Source organism: Microtus pennsylvanicus, chromosome 14, assembly GCF_037038515.1.
Source record: "Microtus pennsylvanicus isolate mMicPen1 chromosome 14, mMicPen1.hap1, whole genome shotgun sequence".
Classification (NCBI taxonomy): domain Eukaryota; kingdom Metazoa; phylum Chordata; class Mammalia; order Rodentia; family Cricetidae; genus Microtus; species Microtus pennsylvanicus.
The window spans coordinates 64,541,901-64,557,736 of NC_134592.1; the positions used below are offsets into that span (position 1 = coordinate 64,541,901).

Genomic DNA, 15,836 nt, shown 5'->3' on the forward strand with positions numbered 1-15,836 from the left:
AGCACTGCGAGCCGGGGCAGGAAAGAAGCTCTTTCCAGTCCGTCTCAAACCCTGCAGGCCAGCCCTGATAAGCCCCTGTCCTCAGAGGCTGGGTGTGGTGCGGGGGGACCGCCAGGGCCCTCACCTAGAGGCCAACAAAGCCTCCTGCAAGTGTCCCCAGCGCGCGGTCTCCAATGTCTATCCCATTCTCCTCTCATTCCTCTCAAGGGCTGAGAGAGTCGAGGAGGGCAGTCAGTGTCGCCCCCTGAGCACAGCGATTTGCGCAGGTGTGAGCACATCTGAACAAAGCCCACGCCCAGATGTGTCCGCGGGGACACGAATGCGCGCACGCTGCTGCGCGCCCCGCGGGACTCAGGCGCTCCTCGCTCGGAGACCCTGTCTTGTGACACTCCGGGTCCTCCTTGTCCCAGCCCGGAAAGCTCTGTGCTGCCCATCTGTCCACGGGCAGACCTCTAGGAGAGGCTTCCGCGAAGGCGTGGGGCACCGGCGCTCAGCCAGAAGTTGACCTGGGACCTAAGGAGTTGTGGGTGCCCGCCGGCGACACCGGAGCTGCCGGCTCCGAGCCGCGTAGTCCCCCCGGGCTCGCGTCTCGTTTCTCCAGCGGGCGCCCGCGGCTGTGTCAAGGGCTGGCAAGGGAAACGTTGCCAAGTCGCCGACCCGTTTCGCCCGTGCTGCAGACGCTGCCAGACTCCCACAAGAGCCAGGGCTGAGCCCAGGAGCCAGCGTCCGAGTGACAACGCGGCAGCCTCCGGCTCCTCGCTCCGCTCCAGCCGCGTCCACCCACCAGAACTGAGTGTCACCAGTGCCACCGCCAGACACACCCAGGGCTACTCACGTTTTCGCGCCGCGCCCACCGTCCCGCCGGGGCGTTACTGCCCAAGACCCCGAAACGCAGCTGTCGTGCGTGTTTCAGAAGCTGTCGCCTCCAGCTGCCTCAGTCCGGCTGTCCCTGCGCGGTTCCTCGCTCTGGCGCGTCTGAGGCTCGGACTGCTGCGCGCGTCCGCCGGCGACCCAGGCGAAGCGCGCGTCCCCGCCGCTCCCGCCCTCCGTTCCCCTTTCCCAGCGTCGCGCTCAGGCCCCTCCCGACTCCCGTAGCGTCCCCGCGTCCCCCTCCCCCGCACTCTCCGGGCGTCTCCCGCCCCTTCCCCTCCGGGCCAACCCCCTCCCTCCCGCAGCAGCGGCTACAGCGAATGGGCTCCAGCGCCGTGCGCCCTGAGGACTGGGTGGCCCCTCACCTGAGCGGCCGAGCCACTGCGGACCTCCGCCACTGCGCAAAGAGTGAGGTGGTGCCTGTGGGGGTGCCAGGAACGCAAGACGTGAGTGCTCAGTGGGACCGGTGACTGGGATGTTTGTACAAATATTCCAGAAAATGAGTGTTTTAAATGTCACTCTCTTCAGTTTAGATTTCTATGATGGATGGATCTGGATCACGAATCCCTTCCCTCCCTCCTTCTATCACCTCCAATTCCCTGCTCTCTCTTCTCCTAAGCATTTCATGCCTTTGAAACACTAATTGGGATGGGGTGAGTACTGTTTTACTACCATCCTTTCCAAACACACTTGAGGAAGGGTCCCTGTAGCGATTAAACAGATGCTATTTGCGGTAGGAATTGGGTTTCTGGGGTAGTTGAAATTAGCTTTTCAAACTGTAGAATATTATATACTTTTTTTTCAATGCGAAACAAGAACTTTTTTCCTTAGATGTGTAGAATTTGCATAAGCACATTGCATACTACACAATTCACGCTCTGGGGTCCCTTGCAGCACCGTCTGGCGTGATGATGTCCAAGACACAGAGTCAGACACTTAACTGGGCCTGCTCCCTTCTGCAGACTCAGTTATAGGCACCGGATATTGCCCACGTTGACCATTTACTACTTACCAGAGCCTGTCATCAGCCTCCAGAATCTAGAACAGGTATTAGAATGGGATTCATGAATAAAAACGGGTCCCGATTATGGGTCCCTATAGCTCCTCTTCCCTTCTGTAACTTTAATTTGAACTTAAGCATCAACCCGCATGCACTCGAGTGTACGGTGCTCTCCTATGGCAGACCACACAGAAACCCCTTCATATCCTCAAACAATAGAATGACCTCTCACGACGCTGTCATTGTCCACACAATTTTCTCAGTTCTGTCCCTCTTCTGAAATTTGGATCTTACTCTGCCTCAGTTCATCAGTGTGCTTCATACCTCTGTATTCACTCTCTACGTCTTTTTCTCGAATATTTTCCAAGAAGAGATCAAGAAAGAAAGACAGGGAGGGAGGGAGGGAGGAAGCAAGCAAGGAAGGAAGGAACGAACGAACGAACGAAGGAACGAAGGAAGGAAGGGAAACAGAAACAAATGATGACATGGTACCAAAAAAGATAAAGGCTAACCTTGTTTTGATTTGTTTCCTAAAAATAAACCAAAGATCTCTGGTATACCTAACAATCTACTCACAACTTACTTTTTCATCCACTGATGATGGGCATTTTCTAAAGCTTCTATATGTGAGAATCTTTCTGTCTAGAACATTCTTCCATCTCTTTTTTCATGTGGCAAGCTCTAGTTCAACCTTCAGAGCCCCGACTCATTTGTTACCTCTTTGTGAATTCCTTCCTGGGTCCCTGTGTGTCGCATTGTTATAGGGCTTGGTTGTATGTTAATAGTCTGTGCATATCTGGCTCCATACTAATTCCAGTGGTTCAAGAACAATTTGTCTTTATTTTTGTTTAATTTAATTTTCCATCAACAGATATGAAGCTGCAAATTAGCCATACTAACTGACACCATTCTTCGTCAGACCCACCTATGTGATGATATCTCAGTTCCCTACCCTACACATGACTGCTGAGAGCCACGGAGCATCCCTGCCTGTCTTTCTCACGCCGGGCTCCATGCTCCTGTGATGTCGCTTCACTTCAGCTACTGAGATTGGGCCTCAGCAACTCCCTGACCACATTCGTTGAATCCTGTACTTCAGATCTGTGAGGTAAAAACGTCATGGTCACCCCTCTTGAGCTCTTGGTCGGTCTCCACACAGCAGTCTGTCCACTGGGCACTGAAGCAACATGTCTTGTTCCTTCCTTGTGTCACAGTCTCATAAAGATACGTCTTGAACAACTCCTTCACCTTCTACGTAGAATTGCTCCCTTTTTAGGCCTCAGTGCTGGTCTATGAAGCCAACATGTGACAGACAGAATGAGGTTCTAGTGCAGCCCAAGCCAGTCTTGATTCCTCTGAGACCACTTAGGATAAGAGCTACTCAAGTGTCATAATTGAATCTCAGACGAGTGACAGATTCTTAGGGCATAGTTCTCCTTATCTATTTGTAGAACATTAACACACAAGGTTGCTATGTGGTTCAGTTTAAGCACTGAAGCGTGTATGGGACTGTTGCAAAAACATAGTCCTCAGAGATCTATAGCAGCTATCTTCATTCCATTGGCCATGTCTGCTTGCAAGAGACCATCAGGCTTGCCCATGGTAGCTGTTAACATTCCCTCATAAGAGGAGGGTGTGTGTGTGTGTGTGTTTGTGGGGGGTGGTATTAGACCCTCACTGATCATCCATCTGTCCCGTGCATTTGTATGCAATTCTGTCCTAATTGCATGCGGCCTCAGGAGGTGCTGGGGACACTAATTGAATGGGGAGTTCCAGCTTTGTGTCTATGAGGAAGTCACTACCCAGGCAGGTCACCCTGCTCCTGTAAGCCATCCTTTACCTATGTTCTGTCAGTAAGACCAACAAACACGTGGACTCCCCAGGGTGACCTTTCGTGGGGGTTGAACTTTTGTTTTTTCATTGGGGTCTTTTGAAGAATGGGAAGACATCTTTTATGTCTCCCTAGAGAAGAAACTCTCACAATAAGAACTTCCTAAATGCCCTGGAAATGCTAGTTTAAACAGCAATATCTGATATTTGTCAAATAAATACGTTTCAATTAAAAGTCAGTCAAGAAAAATCAGGAGCCACACTGACAGCCTGAAGTTAAAATTAAATGGTTTTTATATTGTATTATATAATAGTTATACTCACATTATATTATGTAGTTTTAATTTCACGTTGCTTTTTTCAATGACATTGTATCCCTACATTGCTAGGGATTATTCTCCTGGAGGATGAATAAACTACAGGATGAATCAGACAGATGGAGCCTAAGAAAGGCTTGAAAAAGGATTAGGAAACCAGCCGAGTGGGCAAATGGAGTTCCGAAAACAGTCTCTGTGACTTGCTGGGTGGCACTCCACACATGGCAACGTGACTGCAGTTTGCTTAGGGATGCACACAATCACCCAGGTATCCTTCCTCTCTCCAAGCCTGTCCTCTGGCCCATCCTTTATCCTCCGCCTTCCAGCAAAGAGGACTGGGAAGAAGTCTCTTGCCCTCAACACTCAGTAACAATAGGACTTTGCAGGAGCTCACTGCTCTTATGAGCACTTTGCATTTATTAAAGCATTCCATCTCATGGAAAGGCCATACAGTGTGTACTAGTATCGTCCTCATTAGAAAATGAGGCAAGTGGGGTGAAGTGTCTTTTGAAGGTGACACAGCCAACAGAAGAGACGGGATTCAATCTTGACCGCTGTGCCATGCTGCCCGGCAGTACAGCCCACAAGTGTGTTTCTTTCCCTGGAGAAGCAGAGTCTGTCACTGCGTTAAAGCACCTCCACAGAGAGCCGTGGAGCCCTCCAGTGGAGTGAACGAGCTGTAGGCTCGCCTTTCTTTTCTCAGTTCTGTCTTTTTAGACTGCTTCCCCTCTCCTTTACCTTGTCGCTTCCTTTGCCTTCTGTTCTTATCCAAGTTTGCTTAATTCATACCCACACTGCAGACCTCCCGGGGAGGCTCTGTCCTGCCATTTGGCCTCAAGTTTTCTGAAATCAAGCATGTGTCCACCAGCAAGTCACTTCCCATCTCCCCCTCCTCCAGCCCTGCGAGGCAAACATTTTAGACCAGGTGAACACAGAAATTTCATTTAGCTGTGTTCCTTTGTGGTAACCCAGAATATTTCCTTCGCCACCACCCACACCCTAACAAAACTCAAACCGGTGGTGAGTTCCAGGTCAGAAAAATAAGAGTGCTTTAAAAAGTTATGGTAACATCACTAAGTCATGTGCCACAAGAATGGCGTTTGCCTGTGTCATCTTTATCTTCAGATTCTGACAGAGATACGTTGACAATAGTGATGTTAAAAGCCCATCTATTTGAAAGGGCATTATAGTCCAAGACTGTTAAACTTATAGTTGTTCTGACAGGCAGCTCAGCTGATAAGGTGATTTGTATTGACTGCCCGCTGTATTCACACCTGGGTGCTGTCTCTCCCTGACCCTGAGAGCTACGTCAATCGCTGTAACAAATACGAAGAACTACACAAAACTACACTGATGACTCTAATGAGTGTCTGAGATAATCGACGTACACAGTATTTATGTTGCTCACAGTTTCAGAGACTAGAGCCCGCGGCCAGTTGGTCCCATTGCTCTTGGCGTGGCAGCACACCATGGCAGGAGAGTGTATCGTGGCAAGCCTGCTCACCGTAAGCCAGGAAGCAAAACAGAGAGCTCCTTCTAGGACAATCTCCTTCTAGGACACATACCTAATGACCTGAAGCCCTCCTACTAGGCTTCACTCGGAAAGGTTCCACCACGCTGAGCACTGAGTTTCAACACGGGCATTTGGGAGCAGCTCAGCTCCAAGCAGGAAGTGCAGCTTCAGCCTAGTCCCGGTAAGGTGCTTCTAAGGGACAGGATTTGCCAGAGATGTCCTGATCTTAGGTTACAAAACTGTCCTGATTCCTTATTCTTTTGCTCTCTTGAGCTAAGAGACACCAGTTGTCACATAAGAGACGCCCTATGAAGACAGATGTCCTTTCTAAGGGAAACCTCTGGCCAACAAACTGAAGAACTGAGGTCATTGGTCCAAGTGCCAGACTGCAGCTTAATTATCTTTCAGTCAATTCACTGAATCAGTGGATTCAGTTGACCCAGTCAAGCCTTGAGATGACTCTAGTCCAGGCCTGCTCCTTGGTTGTGGCCTCCTAGGAGGTCCTGAGCCAGGGGATTCAGTGAAGCAAGGCTTGGTTCTGGCTCAACAGACAGCAGCTGAGAAGAAAGGTTGCTAATGGCAAGCTGCTCAGTCAACATAGGCAGATGTCTTAGCATTCTGGTGTTGCTGGTTTTGCAACATGATCAACTGCCATGGTCACAAGGTAAAAAATGGCACCAGATAAAAAAGCAGTTGTGGGACAGAGGAAATCCCTGTGTGACTTGCCTCAGCAGTGCCCACCTCCACACCCAGTCACACTTAGCTCCCACAGACAAGACGGGCCACCCTCAGCGCCCCGCCTAGAGCTGCACCTTTCTCCTTTGGCTGCCTGCCATGGTCTCAGCTGACCCAGCTCTTAGTGATTCCTAGTGGGCGGTGTTTACTCACAGTAGATGATAGTGGCGTGCACACTTGCATGTTCATACCATGTAATAGTCAGAGGTGCTGTTCCACATCACATGACCAGGAACAGTGGAAAGTTTCCACAGACGCACAAGACCAGTTGCTTCCTCATGCTTCTCCTTGCCATCTGTTCCCCAACCAGACCTCTGTGTGCTAGCCTGATGCCATGTGGGCACACGTCAGTTGAAGCCAGAAATTTGAAACCCATCTCCTGCCTGCTGCTTAGCAACACAGTTCCTTGACACCTATCTAAAGGAAATGCTATGCAAGCAAGTGGAAGAGAACGTGTCCCATAGTGGCTGCCATGTGGGAATTTCTTCTCTGGGAGCCTGCGAGTCACCAATAGTTTCATTTTGGCTCAGTATCTCCCTACCCCCAAGGACCAGGGAACCGAGTTGGAAAGAAGGACATTTTCAACGGTAATAAACAGGCTGTTTGGCCAAAGCCCCCATCTGTTCCCAATGTCTCTATCTACAGGAATGTACGGCAGTTCAGCTGAATAGATTTAAGACTAGTTAAGGTCAATGTGCAAGGAGCCATTGCAGATAGGGTCATCGAGAACAAGAAACTGCCTCTCGGGGAAAAAAGACATACCAAAGGTCGCTCAATGTGCAGCTTCCACTGCTGGCTTCAGGGGCACAGATGACAGGTACAATGAAGGTGAATTCACCCTGGAGGAAAGAGAGTTCCTGTGCACAACACTGAGGTCTAAATGAGTGGTTGATTCAGGAACTGATGTCTAACCATTGACGGTTTTGCTTCATTTTAAGAAGAAAAGGGGTCTTAGGTTAGTACACACCGACATAATTCTTGCTTGTACTTTCTCTTCAGCTTTGATTTAAGCTTTCACTCAGTCTGCTTTAATACACAACATAAAGCGCAGCATCTTAATCCATTTCCAGTGTACAGCTCGGCAGTATCAGGTCGCGTGATCATCACCGCCATCTGTCTCCAGAACTGCTTCGTCTTACAACGCTGCAGCATTATGTCCACTCAACATCTTCCCCAGGATCCTCTCCCTCCAGGCTCTGGTAACCACTACCGCCCTTGCTGGGTCTATGAATCTTGCCACTATAAATATTTCATATAAATGAAACAATACAGTGTTTTTTATGACTACCCCAATGTACTAAAGATTTATACAGAGTGTAGCCTGTGTCAGAATTTCCTTGCTTAAGGCAGAATACTCAACTGTATGCAAGAATCACACTTTGTTTACTTGCTCATCTGTTGATAGACACTTGGTTGTGTCTACATCTTGGCATTCATAATCCTATAAACATGGGTATATGAATATCTTTGAGATTCTCTTTTAAATTCTTTTAGTTGCATACACAGAGTGACATTTGATAGTCATAAAATATTTAAAATTTCTGAGTAATTGTTGTACTGTTTTCCACAGTGGATGCAATGCTTTACGTTTCTCCCAGCTGTGCCCAAGGATGACACGTTCTCTATAGCCTTACCAACATGTCATTACATTTTTTGGCAGTTTTATACACATATATGCGTGTGGGGTTTGGTTGTCAGTTTAATACAACTATAGGGCACATTTATGATCAGATGTACACATTACTTGCTCTTGTCTCTCCCATCTCTTGCTTAACCCCTTCTTTCTGACTAGTCGCCCTCTGTTTCCATGTCCTTTTGGTGACCTGCTGTGTGTTTAATTAGGATTGCACTGGTGTGGGGGTTGTTTATTGGAGTTTAGACAATCACTGAGAAAAACGACTCTCCTTAAACAAGGGTGTGGTTGCATAAGCCCCTTCCCCACCTATTAGGGATGTGCCAGTCTTGGGCAGGTGACAGCAGTGGCTGTGAGTTTATTGCAATTCCCAGAGGACAACATTTTAGAACATTCCTCCCATTCTTCAGCTTTTACATTTTCGCTCCCCTCTCTTCCAAGATGTCCCCTGACCCCTGGAAGTGGTCATATAGATGTTCTTGTTAGGATTGAGCACTCAAAAATCACTTATTCTTAGTTTTTGACCCGTTATGAGTCTCTGCACTAATCACTGCCCACTGCAAAAAGCAGCACTATTCTATGAATATAAGCATAAGCACTTGGAAAGATTTTAAGTGCATGTCCATCTATCAAAATAACTGTAGTAAACTCCTCATGATGGCCTAGGACCAGGAGGTCTTTGAACATCCATGGGGCTTTGAACAGATTTATAGTACCAGGCATGAAGTCCTTCTCAGGAACAGGACTCAGCTCTAATCGGAAAGCAGTTGGTTGTCCCCATAACAATCATGCTACTCTTGCACATGTGGGTATTTATTGCCTGGGAGGTCCACAGCTGGGTATGACCATTGGTGACTTTTCTCCTCCAGTAGTTTGCACAGTCCTTCTGATATTATGGATGTTAGCCAACAAGGATGTTTCCAGTTCAGTTCCAGTGAGATTTGTGTACTGCAGCCAAACCATGAGGTATCTTTATCGATAATGTCTTAAGACCTAGTTCTAATGGGCAAACAAGAGAAATGGCAATGCCTTGTATGGCCATACTTCATAGGGAAGTATCTTATACATACTTCTAGGGGATTTTTTAGTAACTATGGCTTCTGGAAGCAGCATTATCTGATCCTGGAGAGTACCTCCATTTAAAGTTGTTTATTTATTCATTCATTTGTACATTATATTTTTAGAGCATAGCCATCCTGATGGGTGTACTACCCTGCAGTATTTTATAGCCATCCTAATGGGTACACCATCTTCCAGTATTTTAGAGTGTATACTATCCAGAGAATCAAGCAAGTACTGTGCTTTGGAAGGCCCTGTGCTGGCTCCTTTGGGGCTTATTCCACACTTCTTTCTAGACCACCCTTGAGTCCTAGGATTGAAGAATTCCACCCAGGTCTTCAAAACTCTTTTTTCTTGCTTCCCACAATGACAGTTCTGTTGATGTACACACCTGGAGCCTTGCGCAGGAGTGTGGCAATGTCTGCAAAGGTAGGGAGTGAACCTGGGCTTCCAGTTTCAGGTATTTATTTTAATTCATGTACTTGAGGACCCTGAAGGTTCAGGTATCAAGTCAGGGCTGGGGTGATGGGCTAATTCTACCTTTCCAGACACAAGCACATTCTGTCACAAGCCTCCAAAGTGTCTATGAATTCTAAGCTTAAACTTTGACTTTGAGTTCAAGTCTCCAGTTTTGAATTTCTGGACATATGGGTGTCCAATTGTCTTCTTTCTTCAAGGTCTGATTTATAAGAGAAGTGACTCTCTTTCCAAATGTTACAGGTGCCCTGAGATGGCAAGACTCACTAGACAGATATTAAGGTTGCTTCTGAGTATAAGTAATTTTAGTTTAGTAATGATTTATACATAGACATAGTCCTGATTTTTTTCCTCATGGGTAGGCAACAGAATGGGTGGCGAAATTAATTGAAACAATAAAATTCCTTAAAAACAACTAATGCTATCTTGATTTTTGGCTAAGAATGCTGAAATTTTTTACCCTAGTAGCCAAACATCTCAAAAATTTCCAGTTTTGATATTAGTTTAATTGGCAATATCTTAAATAGCATCACAATATATATAAAACATTATTTGAACTAATAAAAATTAGTTTTAGTGAATATCAGGTTAGACATGTGAGACTATATTTTTTATTATTTTACTTTACAAAATATTTTTAATGTTTTGTAAAAATATTTTATTAATACACAAAGCAGAAATATTTGTTACTGAAGACCCAGTATCTTTTTAATTATCAAATTTTACATATCACTGGGTAGTTAGCTGTTAAGCTAATTAAACAATTTTGTATAAAACTTAATAGTTTCTGTATTTGGAATATTAATACAGAAAAGAGTTCAACATTTGTTGAATGGTGGTCCTGAGGAAGGTCAGAGTGGTTAATCAACTTGCTTCTTATAGTAAGAAGCTCCAGTTGAGACTTGAATAGGGCACATTTATTTCTTTGGTGCATTAAGAGCCAACAAGTTTATCATCTATTGTGTATCAGATTCTATGTAGGAGATGCAGAAGAAAGAGGTATGAGAGGCTGAAGTCCCTATCTCAGGGGTCTTTCAGTTTGGCAACGAGAATAGCACCAAACAAGTAAATAAAGCTCAGTCTCAAGAAGGTTTTTAAAATGTGAAGCCAAACTGTGGTGAAGGACGTTTCACCAAGGGTTCCGTGCTGAAGGCAGGAGGCTGAGAACAGGCTGTTATGAACAATGCCAACAACAGAATTCCCCAGTGTTCTGTAGAGACCAGCAGCGGGAGGGTCCTTTAAGAAACTGAAAGAAAGGGAAGGTCCAAGAGTGCAATGAGGAAAGCAAGTAGACACAAGAGACAAAGCTGGGGAGACACACAAAGCCAGGGACAGGCCTGGAGGCCATGGTAAAGTGTTTGGAACATCAAACAACACCCTTCCTTTTGTTATGATCCAACTTATGCTAATAAAAAAGAAATCTAGGCCACCCGGAGGATTCCGAGCTTTCTGCTTCAAGATAGGGAACAGATAAGAAGGAAAAAGATCAGGTAGGGGAAGGCAGCAGAGGGTTTAGAAGACGAAGAGTAGAAGAGAAGCACAGAAATTAAGGATCTAGAACCCAGAGGGTCAAATGATAGACCTCAGTTCCAGCTACAGGACAGGCTTTTATGATACGCATTAATGAAAGGATTATTTCTTCTACTTCTGTGAGTAATGTCTTTGGAATCTTGATAGGGGTTGTTTGCACCTGCAGGTTGCTTTTGATACCACAGCCAGTGCCACACTATTAATTCTGCCAATCCATGAGTTGGGAGGTCTATTTTCTAGTCTATCTTAAATCTCTTCAGTGACTTACATTGTAGAGTTTTTCCTCCTCCTATTTAGTTTTTCTATAGAAATTTTATTATGTTTTTAATCTATTGTGGATGGAATTTTTTATTTATTTCTTGGCAATTTATTATTGGAATATTGGAAAGCGATTGGTCTTTACATGTTGATTTTGTTATTTTGCTATTTGTCTGAAAATGTTTTTCACCAGAGTTTTCTGGCTAAGTCCTTAGGGTCTCTAAAGTAAGTAATTATGCAAATGGGGATGATTTGAGTTTTCTCTTCTCTGCTTTTACCCATTTTCTTTCTCTCTTGCTTTACTAACCTAAAAATTCACCAAGTGTGGAAAGAGTATGTGTGCGAATTGTTCCTGGTGTGAGAGGAAATTCTTTCTACCTTTCCCATTTAATGAGGTCTAGAGGTTTGCCACATACCCTTTATTGTGTTAAGGTATGTTTCTCCAATGTCTTGTTTCTTTGGGGGATTTTATCATGAAGGGACACTGAACTTTGTCAAAGGACTCTTTTTTTGGCATCTATTAAGATTCTTCTGATGTCTGTTGCTAATTTATGCACTGTACTTATCAATATGCTGAAGCCCTTCATGTGAATACAAAATTAATCACCTTCCATGTGCTAAGACCAGGTCTATTTTAGAGAAAATACATACAAACTGAAAAACTATATATTTATATAACCTACTTTATTCTATATTTTTTTGTTGCTTATTTCTTTTTTGGGTTTTTGGTTTTTTCTCTCAAGGCGGGGTTTCTCTGTGTAGCACTGGGTGTCCTGAAACACAGTCTGTAGACCAGACTAGCTTCAAACTCAAGAGGTCTGCCTGCCTCTGCCTTCCCAGAATATGGATTAAAGGCATGCACCACTGCACCTGGTTCTAGCTGCGTATTTTTACAATGTAAAATACATTGCTCACTGCATTATTCTTTACCCTGGAACTACATAATATGTTCATTGACAGAATAAAGCAACATACAGACAAGTTAATTACAGAGATGACAAAAATATCATTTAGATAACAAAGCATTTCCAACTTACAAAAGTAAAAGCAAGCCCCACAGAAATATATATTTTGGATTGGTAAGATGACTCAATTCATAAAGGTGCCTATTGTTAATCTTTTTTTTAATCATTGATTTTATTGAGCTATATACATTTTTCTCTACTCCCCTCTCTTCCTGTCCCCTTCCCTTCACCTGGCTCCTATGGTCCCCATGCTCCTAATTTACTCAGGCAATCTACTTCCCACATAGATTATATCCATGTATGTCTCTCTTAGGATCATTGTTGTCTAGGGTCTTTGGGATTGTTAATTGTAGGCTGTTTTTTGTTTTTTGTGGTTTTTTCTCTATGTCTAAAAGCCACTTATGAGTGAGTACATATGATATTTGTCTTTCTGGGTTGCTGTGGAACAATAGTCTTGTACCCTGTATTGATTTGTCAGTTGTATTGGTTTAATAAAATGTTAATTGGCCAGTAGCCAGGCAGGAAGTATAGACAGGCCAACCAGAACAGGAGAATTCTGGGGAGAGGAAAGGTTCAGTCGGCAGTTGTCACCCAGATGCAGAGGAAGCAAGATGAGAATGCCTTGCTGATAAAAAGGTACAAAGCCACATGGTTAACACAGACAAGAATTATGGGTTAATGTAGGATGTAAGAGTTAATAAGAAGTCTGAGCTAATAGGCCAACCAGTTTATAATTAATGTAGACCTCTGTGTGCTGTGTTTCTTTGGGACTGAATGGCTGTGGGATTGGGCAGGAGAGAAACCTTTGTCAACAAATGGTGCCAACATGGACAACTTTGTCCACATAAAACCTCAGAGAGTTTGGGAAGGAATTCTAGACACAAAAAGAACAGAGCTAAGCACAGATTCTTGGTAGCAGCATTTTCTCAGGTAGGGTCTGTTTTCTAGAGGCAAGTGAATCTCATTTAAGAGAGGGTTCCTGACTCAGCTTTAGCTGCAAAAACTTTGCAGCTCTTTTAAGAGGCCCCACCACCAAACACTTAAATGGTGTTTTTGAGTAGCCAACAGCATGCTTCTTGGTGGTGGCAAGGACCTAGAAATTCCATAGAGTTCTGGCAATAAACATGGTTCCTGCCAGTACTTCTGCCATGAAGCTAGCCTCTCAGAAAGCTAAGGAATGGGGTGGATCTAGCTGTTAAAGTCATGGCTTTAATCAAAGCCACATCTCTTAGCATATTAAAGACTCATGTGGTGAGAAAAAGAGAGAGATATAGCAAAGATAGATTCAGATGAAAAAAACCAAATTTTTTTCAGTGTGTTTAAAAATATATGTAGGCTTGGGAAAGAAAAGAAAAAGGATAAAGTCCTTAAAATAAAAAGGAGAGTAGTTGGGTGTGGTGGCACACACCTTTAATCCCAACACTTGGGAGGCAGAGATGGGGGGGCTCTGTGAGTTCAGGGACAACCTGGCCTACAGAGTGAGTGTCAGGACAGCCAAAGATACACAGAGAAACCTAGTCTCAAAAAACCAAAAATTAAAGAGTTTAAATTAAAGCCACATAAAGATGGAAAATACAGAGAGAGTCTGGATATTATATGTTATTGTGTTGTCTGAATGGTTTGATGACTGAGGAACAACAGCTGCTAAAAGACATTTGATTACAAATGCTGCAGCATTAATACAACATATATATTTTGAAAATGCTTTGACTTCAAATTTTAAGTCAAAAGATATGTTACTTTGGAGAAGAGGTTTTGCTTTTGTTTCCACAGGAAATGAGAGGCTATGGATCCATTCTGGGTTAAGAAAAACAGGTTTGGGCCGGGCGGTGGTGGCGCACACCTTTAATCCCAGCACTCGGGAGGCAGAGGCAGGTGGATCTCTGTGAGTTCGAGGCCAGCCTGGTCTACAAGAGCTAGTTCCAGGACAGGAACCAAAGCTACAGAGAAACCCTGCCTCGAAAAAACCAAAAAAAAAAAAAAGAAAGAAAAACAGGTTTGATCAGGGAAGACCCCTGAGAAATCTCCAATAGAAGCAGATGGCCCAGATGTCTGAGCTCTACATCCAGAACAGCCTCAAGACTTCTGGTTGAGATGATCAAAACAAGTCAGTCAGGACTTGACCATAATTCTAAATTTTCTTTAGGTCACTTTAAGATTATCAGCACCCCCAATCAACAGGAAGTATCTTAGAAAACTACGCTCACATTCCCCCAAAATAGACTATGCATGTTTTTCTTTGTTTGGAGTGTTGGTTATAAGTTGTCAGGAAGAAAGCTAAACAAAGGAGATTAAATTCAGAGTTTTTTTTTTTTTTAAAAAAAGGGGGTGTGTGCTGTGGGACAATAGTCTTGTACCCTGTATTGATTTGTCAGTTGTATTGGTATAATAAATGCTGTTTGGTCAGTAACCAGGCAGGAAGTATAGGCGGGGAAACCAGAAGAGGAGAATTCTGGAAAGAGGAAAGGTTCAGTCTGTAGTCATCATCCAGATGAAGCAAGATGAGAATGCCTTGCTGATAAAAAGCACAAAGCCACATGGCTGGCACAGACAGGAATTATGGGTTAATGTAGGATGTAAGAGTTAATAAGAAGTCTTGAGCTAATAGGCCAACCAGTTTATGATCAATGTAGACCTCTGTATGTTTATTTGAGACTGAACAGCTGCAGGAATGGGCGGGATAGAACTTCTGTCAACATTGGGTCTGGGTTACCTCACTCAATATGACATTTTCTAGATCCATCCATTTGCCTGAAAATTTCAAGATGTCATTATTTTTTTCTGCTGTGTAGTTCTCCTTTGTGTAAATGTACCACATTTCCCTTATCCATTCTTTGGTAGAGGGGCATTTAGGTTGTTTCCAGGTTCTGGCTATAATGGTTTCAATAAAATGCTGCGGTTTCCCGAGGGGGAGCTGGGTCCCACCACCTGAAGCCTCTGTGGTCCCAGGTAGATGGGAGGTGGTGGGTGAGAGACCTCCGTGGGTCATTGGTGAGGCAATCGGTTCCATGAGGAGTGATGGCGGGTGAGAGACAGAGAAGGATAGGCATACCATGCAGAGAGAGGGTTTTGGTATAGTTTATTTGGTGGGTTATGGGAGAAAAGAGAAGGGGAGAGGGAGAGGGAGAGGAAGAGGGAGAGGGGGAGAGGGAAAGGGAGGAGGGGGAGGAGAGGAGCCATGGCAGCAGCCACTGTTCAGAAGAGAAACAGGGCAGAGGGAGTGCAGGCTGGAAAGGGTCAGGAAGATCACAGTAAGACTAATTTGAAAAGCAGAGAGAGATGTAAGCTTCATTGGTTTTTATTTTCTCAACTTGACAGATTGTCAAAAATTCCTTAGAGTGGGCATATGTTAACATCAACACAAAAGCATGATTGCTACTCTAGAAATCTAGTTTTCAGGACTGAGATGACTCAATGTACGAAAGAGAAAGATAAGCAATGTAGTATAGACGAAACCAATGATATGCATATCATCCATTTTGATGGCCTGACCTGTTGATATTAAATCAGACTGTAATCTTTAAAATGTATTTGTATTACTGTCTTGTTGCTGCAACAAATTATCTGAAAAGGGCAATTTAAGGAAGAGCTTCTTTAGGCTCACAACTTGAATGCATTTTCATCATAGCCCAGGAAGGCCCCGAGACAG

The 15,836-nt window shown here is 44.4% G+C and overlaps 1 protein-coding gene across 43 annotated transcripts in view; it reads right to left on the reverse strand.

The window, feature by feature from the left end:
* Positions 1-1,089, reverse strand: part of Nrcam (neuronal cell adhesion molecule) — a 267,755-nt gene extending 266,666 nt beyond the window's left edge. For 40 of the 43 annotated variants that reach the window (XM_075947294.1, XM_075947292.1, XM_075947299.1 and 37 more), the window contains exon 1: positions 836-1,089. The gene's annotated coding sequence lies outside the window, so the exon portion shown is untranslated. The remainder of the gene's footprint in view (positions 1-835) is intronic. The other 3 variants (XM_075947317.1, XM_075947326.1, XM_075947319.1) reach the window with 2 other exon arrangements.
* Between the last annotated feature and the right edge of the window lie 14,747 nt (positions 1,090-15,836).